Genomic DNA, 8,472 nt, shown 5'->3' on the forward strand with positions numbered 1-8,472 from the left:
TACAAATTCCTCAAAAAACAAAAATAAATAAATAAATAAAAGGTAGAAACAAACAGGTAAAGTTAACTTTAATAGTATGTTTAACTATATGGAAAATATTATTTGAACTTGTAAATGATATAAAAAATTAATGAGACAGTTTACCTTTTCTCTTACTAAGCTTTCAACATCCAGTGTGTAATTTAAACTTACAGTACATCTCAGTCTGTACCAGCTACACTTCAAGTGTTCAGTAGCCACACGCGGCTGGTTGCTAGGGGCTCCTGTCTAAACAGTGCAGACAGATCTAGATTTCTGGAGAACAAAAAGAACACTTTTTCTCATTGTGAGGCTTCTGGCCCCTTATAATTAATTCTAAAATGCTTAGGAATTTATAGATTTCATCCTTAGGTGACAGGGAGCCACAGGACTTTAAGCTGGAAAGTGGAATGACTAGATTTGCATTTGTCAGCACAGGACACGACACTGTAAAAGTCTTCCTCCTTCCCACTAGAAACACGGAGATCAGTCTTTTACAGTATTTCAGGTAAGCAAGTCCTCAGCAAGTCCTAAATTAACGTTGTTCTAGTTTGATTGGCCCAACTGAAGTATATTCAAGGTTTTTTTAATCCTTTAAATAATTAAGAATTACATAACTGAGATTAAAAATAGTAAATGTATGCGCTGAAGGTTTTCGTCGTAACTGTTTCAGCCACTTGTTCCTGAGCCTAGACTGCCTGTGGATCTTGGATGAATTTGAATTCTTTCAGGCCTGATAGCCTCTCCCTGGGAGGTAATGATTCCAAGAGACATGGACCTGCATTCTGGGAAACCCCTTCTAAGGGACAGGAGAACCATTAACTCAGTGTTTTAAGACATATGCTTTCTTCATTCAAATTCATTTCTTTAAATGATTTTTCTAATAAATAAATAGAAAAAAAAAAAGCATCTGCACGTTAATTTACATGAGGAAATGCAAATAGTATGCAAACACAAAGAACAGATTTATTCCCTAATTATCATTTATTAAACAAATAAGAGTGCCAGGTACTGCTAGACTTTGGGACTTCATCGCACCAGTTAGTGCAGGCTTAAGATGACAGTTTACAGCTCATCAGTTAGCAGTTTAAAAATAGTAATATCCAACGCTAGGCTGTTAGGATAAAATAGTTCACTCATTCACTGGCTGTTCACCACTAGAGCCTTCTGCAGAAGCGGTGGAATGGAATCTGAGGAACTCCAATCTGCGTCTTTTAAACCCAGAACCAACACTCAGTTTCTGAAGTGGAGTCAAGGGTTTCAAGTCAGCACTTGAATTAGAAATCCCTACACAAGTCAATCCATGATAAGGGCAAGGTGGACTTGGAGTGTTTTAATTTAAGCTCTGCCTTGATATTCCCTAAATTGCCCTGTGAAGTACAGTATCCATGGCTTTGTGTCAATAACCCACGCGCTATCACAGAGGATATCATTAGTGGCTACCAACCTACCGGTCATTCCTAAAGGATTCTGAATTTCCCTGCCATGGTTTGTGTTGATGGCCCCGCGGCCCTGTTCTCAGGGTGGGCCCTGCGTAGCCAGAGCTAATCAGTATAGTCCCATCGGCCCCGTCACAGCAACCGGATCAGAAGTGTACACACAATCTAGGTCACTTCAATCAGCAGGAACATAGGGCTTGCTGCATATCGGAGAGAAGATGTCAGTAAATAAGAAGCTATAGCCCTCGGGGTAGAGCAACCATCTCACTGCCAAGGCTAAACCAGGGCCAAGCATCTCTGGGCCCAGTGGCACCTGAAACCACGTGGCTGATGAGCTCTACATTAGTACTGAATTCAACTGCATCAGCTTGGTTTTCTTGCAACTGAAAGCATCCTAACACAGAGTGGCCATCGAGACTTGATCCATAAGACTGTGCCTGTCGGCAGTGAAGACCAAAACACAACTAGCTGGGGCGACTTTAACTGCTTCTGCCGTCAGATAGAAAGAGTCCAGAAAAACATGATTAAAAAAATAAATGAGAAAATGGAGGGGCCCACCCAAGGGGCAGGGACTTCTGCCTTCTTCGCCTGACTACTCTTTCTTTAGAGGGATGACTCTTAGGCTTTGATGACCTCCCATTCTTCCTCTCTTAGGGCGCTCATCCCTCTCCTTTGCCACTGTTTCCCTGTCCCAGAGTACCCTACCCTACTCCCCACGTGAAAAAACAAAGAATGATGGTGTATTTTTAAAATGAAAAAGAAGAAAAGGAAGAAGAGGTAGTGGAGCGTATGGGTAACTCCTCACTCATGTACAGAGTTCTTGGTGCTCCATCTGTATTTCTAAATGTACAATGTTGTATGATTTCACCTATGAGAGGTCCCCACAGTAATCAGATTCATAGAGACAAAGTAGAAGGGTGGGTGCCAGGGGCTGGGAGGGGGCAGGAATGGAGAGTTACTTTTCAATGGGAGTAGAGTTTATGTTGGGGATAATGAGAAAGTTCTAGAGAAGGAGAGTGGCGTTGATTGCACAGCATGTGAATGCACTTAATGCCACTGAACTATACATTTCTTAAAACGGTAAACCGTGTGTATCTTTTAGCACAATACAAAATGCAAAAGTATGTATATATATAAATATACATTGTCACAGGTATGTAGTATTTATTACATAATTATACAGCTATAATTTTTAATGTGGCCTTACCTGCGTCACTTCCTCATCAAGCCATTTGCCAGCCCAGCCCTGGATCCTCACGGGGAACCGCCTAGAGAAAGTGCCTGCCATCAGCACGAGGCATCCTCGGGGCGGGGACACAGCCCCACGGGGCTCACTCCAACTGTGGTAAAACAAAGTAACGCAGGGCTCACAGTGGGCGGAAACGGCTCCAAATGCTCTGTGTGGATGAACTCATCTAACACAACAGCTCTGTGATTTTTGCGAAGCAAGAGAGTGAATTACTGGAAGACTGCAATTCACCAGTTTGAATCAGGTCAGAGGGCTTGGGGCCTGGGCCAGCCCTGGCTGTCTGGTACTTGGCCCTGGTGATTAGGGCAGGTGGCGAGGGGCCCTGACTGTGAGAGGTGGGGTGTAGACTCTGGGTTGGTTGGTCTGCATTGAAAAGCCCCTCCTTGCAAGGTGTTATCTCTAGGAACTGGCTATCTGGGTGGGGCAGACGCTCCAGGGTCAGCAAGGCCCCAGATGTCCAAGCATCCGAATACAGAAATAAATAAAAGATAGGGTTATTACAGAGGGGACAACAGATGAGCAACTTGGCTTAAACTGATTGAAGGGAAAAAGTCTTTGTATAGTACCTGCAACTCTTCTGTAACTTTATTCTGAAATTTAAAAAAAACAAGAGAGAATGATTTACAGGTGTGCCCACTTTCATTGCACTGGACTTCTGGGGGGCCAGGGGTGTCTTACGTTGCATCCCCCAAGGTGTCCAGAACATTCTAGCCTCTGGCATGTGTTGAACAGAAGAGTGTATGTAGTAATGAGCACACAGAAAGGTCTTGCTGTTTCCCTTTGGGAGGTGACCTCGTCTGATGCTTCTGGTGAGAGTTTCAGCAGGGGGTGCTGGGTGACCTCTGGCACGTTCCACGGCCGGGCTCGAGTTCCGCCTAATTTGATGTGTTCTCCACGTGTGACCGACTGAAGCCCCTCCCAGACCCTTAGCAGATGGTTTGCTCTGTGCTGTGTTCCGGAAATGACACTTTTGACCACTTGGAAAGGAGATCGTCAATTATCAGGAGCCATCTGTATTAGGGTGTTGCTGCCTATTTCCTTGTGCCTCTAGGACCAGGAACTGCCCCCAGACTGTGCTACACCATCCGTAGCTGGTGTAAATCTAGTAACCCACAGCCTTTCCCGATAACTACACCACTTTCATAAATCTAGAGCTGTCTTTATGCCAGACCCAAACATTTGAATGAAGAGTTAAAACATTTCATCTGTTCTTCAGATTTTTTTTTTTTTTTTTTTTTGGTGTAAATGAAATTGACCATTTGGATGTCCCCAGGATCCAGCTGTTGAGCATATCATGCAGGCAGATCTTATGATCTTGTTATTTCTCTCTCTCTCTCATCACTTACCAGGATTCTAACCTCTAAAAGGAGGGAAAATCTTATCCCTCGGGCAAGTCATAGCACAAGGATTATCTTTATAGGCACCGTAAGAATGTGAAGTTAATTTTCCTCCTTTATAGGCACCAAAAGAATGTGAATCCGATAGAAATCTAGACGAGATTAGGCCCAGATGCCTGGCTCTTGGGGTCAGCGTTGCTTTCTCTGAGCTCTGCGGCAATGGGGAAGCCACAGCCTCCATCTGTTAGTGAGACGGCTGTCCCACGTGACCTGCGATGCTGTCACGTAGACATGGCCAAATGCTTAGCCTGTCTCGGTAGGATGGGGCTCTTAACTGCTCAGCCCTGTATGCCACATTTTCCTTGGGGAAGACCTGCGACGGATGTGTGGTTATGGTGGGGCAGATGTTAGAATTCTCGTAATAGGGCCTGCGGATGCTGAATGGTCGAGTCGGCCTGGAAGCGACAAAGCCATTCCTCCCGTGTGTCAAGATGGTCTCCTGTCTGAAGGGTCCCATCATGATGGTCCGTTTGGTTACCTGTGCATGAGGTGACTGTCTCCGACTGACGATGAGAATTGAGCAGGAAGGCAGTGGGAGGCAGGGGACACAGTTAGAGAACTTTTGCCCCTGACGGGTGCAGAGGAGTAGGCCAGTCCCCTGGAGAGGCTCCTGGCAGGCTGGAGATACGGCCATTGTTCGGCCGTGGCGCTGAATGGAAATATAATGCCAGCCGCATATATCACAACGTTCTAACATTAAACTAGGTGAAAAGAAGGTGAAATTCAGCTTAACCGTATATTTATTTACCCCCCAGTATCCAAAATATTATCATTAAACACGTAATTGATACAAAAATTATTAAATATATTTTGTACCTCTTTTTCGGTACTAAGGCTTTGAAACCACGTGTGTGCGTTGCACAGAGAGCACATCTCAATTCGGACCTGCCCGCGCTTCTAGTTCTCTGTAGCCACGCCGCCGGGCTGCCCACTGGACAGCGACACCCTGCAGAAGCGCAGGGAGCTGAGTGGGTGGTCCCGGACCCCAGCTCGTCCTCTGCAAGCCGACGTCCCTCGGCAACACTGTCAGAAGCCTGTTTCTTTCGGACGCTGACTGCAGATACTCTCTAAGTAGTTCCTTCTTTGGTCGTTCATCCCCTTGATTTATAAACGCCAGGCTGCTGTGTCACGTAGGCTAAGTAAATCCGGGGGGTTCACTTGTTTGAACCCTCATCCATCGGTATACTTAGAATAATGTAAAGAGAAGTGGCCTCGGGCTGGGGACAGAACGGTGGGTGACAGGCAATCACAGAGAGATGCTGGAGGAGAAGGCTGCCCGGGGGGGTCCCGCCTGCCCGGGGCCACTCCGCGCCCTGCCTTCCAGCACTTTCTGTGCGGTGGCCAGGAGAGCAGCAGAGCCAGGGCCCTAACAGGGGCTTGTATATGTACGGCCTGCAGATCGATGGGGATGGAGGGAAGAGGGAATGAAATAAAAGGTGACAGACGGAAGGTATAGATTAGAAACGTCAAGCTGCTGTTTGTAACTCAGAGCCTACAGAAGCCACTGGCCGAGATTGCCCTCCACGTGGTCCAAGGGATAGAGTGTGTCGCAAACCTTTGGAAAGAAAAGAGACGAGTAGATCAACGATTGCTATAGAAGACACACACACCCCCGGCCGTGCAGGCCCGCGCGGTGGGTGGCGGGATCCTGTGGCCTCTCAGTGGAAACACCCAGGATTATTATCATCGCCAGTAATAAAGGAAATAATTTCACCCCTCCGTTGGTTTGGGCAAAACTTTTGACACCCCTCTGGGAATCAAAAATAGTGTCATAGGTAACTGCGCGTGTAAAAACAGAACATTGACAAACTGTAATCCTGTTGAAAAAGAAAAGCCTTTAGTCCACACTTGGTTGCAGACCGGGCACTTGCCAAGGCGTCTTACTGCCTAAACGGTATTTAAAGGGCCCCGGGGAGCAGGCGTTGGCATTAGAGCGTTTCCCAGACCACCTGCCGTCCAGAACCAGCTCCTGCGGCGGCCCGCCTGCGCCCCGGCGGCCGGGGGCTCCCCGGGGAGGAGGTTTCTCCAGCCTTGGGTTCCGCGGAACCCTCCGCCGTTTCCCTTCCGCCAGGAGCAGCAGGGCCTTCGTCCAGCGGGTCACAATGGGGAGCTGGTAGGAGTGACCCGGAGACCCTGGTGGGGATTCCCTTGGAAGTCGTCCTGGGGCCTGAGGCTGATGGCTGGGAGCAGGGGCTGCGGCGCAAAGGCAGCCAGAGCCCGGCCTGTCCGGCTGCACGGCGGCCCTGGAGCTGCCGAAGCTCGGGGCGGCTGGAGCCGCTACCTCGCCCTCTCTCCCTCTCCAGCCCTGCCCTGATTCCTCCCCACTCAGCCCGAGGCCGCGCCGCGAGGGGCCCTTCCTGAAGGTGCGTTTCTGCCCGGTCCACATGGGCGTACCTCTCCAGATTCACGGGCTGGCTGCCACCTCTCCCCGTGTAGCGCAGTCGGCACCTGGCGGGCCCCCGCCCTCCCAGCCCCGCGGCCACCCCTCCCGCGGGCCACCTGCTCCGAGGGCCCCGTTCACCCCGCAGCCCTTCGGGAGACCGGCTTCGGGGGCCCGGGCCGGGCGTTGGGGACCCAAAGACCACCCACCCTTCCCCACCCTTCCCCACCCGCTCGGCCTTGAAGGAACCAGCTCTTCATCAAAATAAGGTCTCCACGAGTTAGAGGGTTCAACGTGCCCAGAAAGTAAAAAAATCGGGTTGGAGAGCCAGCCGCGAGGCACACTCACGTGTGCGGCGTGTTTTTGGTGAGTGACGCCTTAGGACAATCAGGTTCGAACTCTGATTAGGGAACATGGTGGAAGCTTTCAGTTAGACGTTGGAGAGCAGTTGGGGAGTTTTGTCTTTAAGAAACTCGCAAGGTCCTTCATATCGGGTCCTAGAGGTTGAAGCGTGGAATCTAGAAGGTAATTGAATGATAACCTAAATGGCTTCATTCGGATTAGGAAGCAAACCCAGCCGTACTGGGGGAGGGGCAACCACCTTGCCATTCTCTGCACGCAGGGAAGCGGGGGGCAGCCCTGTGCTGGCTCGTCCAGCGCTGCTTTTACTTTGCATCACCCCCGACCCGACCCCAGCAGGGAGGCGGCGTGAGGCTAGGTCGTCCCTGTGCCCCGGGGGGTCCCTTGCTCTCATTCCAGGACCTGCCCCAAGGATGTCATTTTCTTTCATTTTCCCAGACAGTTAACTAATTTTTTGGAGAGTAGAAAAATCCCTTCCTTTAGCATATAAATCCTTCCTTGCTCTAGGTGTTTAGCAGCTCACGTGTTTAGCAGCTATTACAGCTATTACTGTATTTACCGAGTTTTTGAGGAGGGGGAAGAGGGCTTTGCAGCCTCAAATAAAGACTGGCCGGACCCGGGAGAGGCGGCCTGGGCGCCCTCCGGCCTCCCCATAGACGGAGCAGAGTTAAATCGGGAAACAGCCCTCCTGGCCGGGGTGCCTTATCAGGTCTACAAAGAAGGGCCAGCTGCTAGCCAGCTGGTCAGCCAGGAGGAAGACCAGGGAACGGAGAAGTGAGACCGTTTCAGCATCGTAGCTAAGCGCACAGCCTCCCTGACCCTGGCCGGAAAACCGCAAATGGAAAAAAAAAAACAAAACAAAACAAAAAAAACTGCTCAGAGAAGCCTTTGAGAACTTGCAGTAAGTGCACTGTATCAGCACCACGGCTGGGTTCCCTCGCCCGAATTCAAACAAACAAACAACAAACAAAAGCACTTTTCTTTTTCATTGCACAGCCCCTCTCCAGGGCTGGTCCAAGGTCCTGTATCTCGCAAAGGGCTGAGGTGGAAAAGGCAAGACTTGCAGATCCTCTTGGTTTCCAAAGGGGGTGAGTTTGGTGAATGCAGTCTAGCCCAGCAGGGGACTGGGACCCCTCAGTCCATCAGCCTGGTCCCTGGAGCCGGACTGCTGCTCTGGTTCTGTGTGACCCAAGTTGCGTGCTGGCTCTGAGCTCCATGTCCTCATCTGCACGAGCGGCCAATGGTGGCATTTCTCTCCCAGACGTTGTGAGGAGCAAATGAGATTAGGTCCAAGAAAATCACTTGGTAAAGCCTTCAAGCACTAGTTCAATCTTTGCTTAATTATTAACTAAAAGAATCACTCACATAGAAATGCCGTATCTCCCCTGTACTAACTTTCCCCCTCTCTTTTCTCACTTCTTCTTTTTTCATAGAATCAAGTTACACATTTTGTTATTAGGTTAAGTCAATAAACATCTGGTGAGTTCTACAAGGACACTGAGCTAAATAGGTTTGGGCTGAAGTGCCCTCAACAACCATCTAGATGGGGGAAAAAAAACAAAAAACATAAGCACAAGCTTTTCAATGGTACTCACGTCAAATTACAAAAGAACTTGGAAGAGATCTCTC

This window comes from Eschrichtius robustus, chromosome 17 (assembly GCF_028021215.1).
Source record: "Eschrichtius robustus isolate mEscRob2 chromosome 17, mEscRob2.pri, whole genome shotgun sequence".
Classification (NCBI taxonomy): domain Eukaryota; kingdom Metazoa; phylum Chordata; class Mammalia; order Artiodactyla; family Eschrichtiidae; genus Eschrichtius; species Eschrichtius robustus.